This window comes from Curcuma longa, unplaced genomic scaffold (genome assembly GCF_044706935.1).
Source record: "Curcuma longa cultivar G26 ecotype Majalengka, Jawa Barat unplaced genomic scaffold, ITB_CL_G26_1.1 contig_22622, whole genome shotgun sequence".
Lineage (NCBI taxonomy): Eukaryota > Viridiplantae > Streptophyta > Magnoliopsida > Zingiberales > Zingiberaceae > Curcuma > Curcuma longa.
In genome coordinates, this window is record NW_027431958.1 from 1 (window position 1) to 1,949 (window position 1,949).

The 1,949-nt window shown below is 45.5% G+C and overlaps 1 long non-coding RNA gene across 1 annotated transcript; it reads right to left on the reverse strand.

Moving 5' to 3' along the window:
* Positions 1-246: 246 nt before the first annotated feature.
* LOC141817940 (uncharacterized) lies at positions 247-786 on the reverse strand. The gene is made up of 2 exons (XR_012600885.1): positions 710-786; positions 247-588 (listed from the first exon to the last, which is right to left on the reverse strand). It is a non-coding gene; the product is annotated as an uncharacterized LOC141817940 (long non-coding RNA).
* Between the last annotated feature and the right edge of the window lie 1,163 nt (positions 787-1,949).

Below are 1,949 nucleotides of genomic sequence, written 5' to 3' on the forward strand. Positions count from 1 at the left end.
CCCGGTCTATGTGACCCGGTCTAAGAAATATTGTCTATATATATGGCTATAACCTGTGTATTATTTCAATCAATCCAGTTAATATAAAATTATTTCCGACATGGTATCAGAGCAATTAGGTTAATTTTTCGGCATCCTTCCCACGGCAGACTCGTCGACGAAGCCGCCGATCTCCATCGTGAACCTCTGCAGAGACTTACCTTTAAACCACATAATATACTTCTTAAAGCCTGATGCTAAATGCAATTCAAGCAACTTTTGTGCCCGTTGATTAAAACAACCAACAACAGCTGACATCTCATTCAATAGGGAGGAGAAGAAAGAGCCATCACAAACGGCACAATTATCAGGGCATGGGGCGCCACCTTCGCCGTCTCGCCGGGAGTGGAATTCTCTCCTACATCTCTTGAGGATCTTCTTCAACTCCTTGAGTCCGACGGAGGGCAGCCCCTCCTCCCTCCCCCGCATCCTCTGAGGAGTCCACTGCGCACAGGAAACTCCGGTATCGGTCCCGGAGCGCCTCGAGGGCAGCTTCAGTCGCGGCCGTACGCTCGCTGCTAGCCGCCGCCTTCGCCTCCATCATCGCTGCTGTATCAGTGGAGGTTTTAATTAAAAGGAAACGGCAGCTTCTCATAAATAGGAATTGGATGGAGATCGAAAAAGAAGCTGTAGGATCTTCTTCTCTGTATACCCACCGTGACGCCCCTACCTCTGCTTTGTGAGATCGCCGCTGGCTGCAAGTGGAGAAGATCTCTGCTCGGTTTCTTCCTTGCCGGAGTGGAGTGCTGCTCGGTTTTTCTTTCCTACCGGATAACCATGAATCGTGTTAATACTTGCAAGGATGCTCGATCGGACAAGTCTGCTAGATGTCGTCGTTGCCCGAATGTTGATCATGCTTACACTCATTGCCCGAACATTGAGTGTCGTTATTGCCACAAAAAGGGTCATGTCCGTCAGAACTGCCCAAAACTGAGTCGCATATCCTCTACAGTTGGCTCTTCCTCCTCCATGGCCGCCGTCACAAATGTTTTGCAGCCGCCTCAGTCCACTACTCCCACCCTTATGGATATCTACAAACTGCTCACTCAGGTTTTATCTACTAATCCTTCATTAGCCACCACATCAGGTAACCAACAATGGTTCTTAGATTCTGTTTGTTGCAACCATATGACCTCTAACATTAATCTATTACATTCTCTAAAACCTCTCACCACTTCGCCTCCCATTCACACTGCAAATGGTGCCCCCATGCATATCACACACATTGGTCATGTCACTTCACCATCTCTCCAAGATGTCTACTACATTCCCCATTTAACATTAAACCTTGTTTCTATTGGTCAGTTGGTTGAGCAGGGACTTACTGTTATTTTCACGTCTTCTGGTGTACAGGTTCAGGATTCGCAGACGGGCCAGATTCTTGGGACGGGGCGCAAGAAGGGTCGCCTGTTTGAGCTTTGTTCCCTTCAACCCTTTTCTTCTATCTCTGCTGTCGTTTCTCCTTCTTCCATCTATCAGTGGCATCTCAGACTTGGGCATGCTTCATCACATAATCTCCGATCTCTTGCTGCTAAAGGTTTTTTTGGTTCTATTAAATTTGAATCCTTTGATTGTGTGCATTGCAAGCTTGGCAAACAGCCAGCACTTTCTTTCTCAAATAATCATTCTATTGCTGATAAACCTTTTTCCCTAGTTCACTCAGATATTTGGGGACCCTCTCCTGTTGGTACGTTTAAAGGTTATCGATATTTTGTAATCTTTGTTGATGATTATTCCCGATTTACTTGGATTTATGAAAAATCGTTCTGAACTTGCCTCTACTTACTCCACTTTTGCAAAAATGATTCAAACACAATTCTCATGTCCTATTAAAACACTCCGCACTGACAATGCTTTGGAATATAATGATTCTACCTTTCTCAATTTTCTTTCTGCCCAGGGCACTGTTG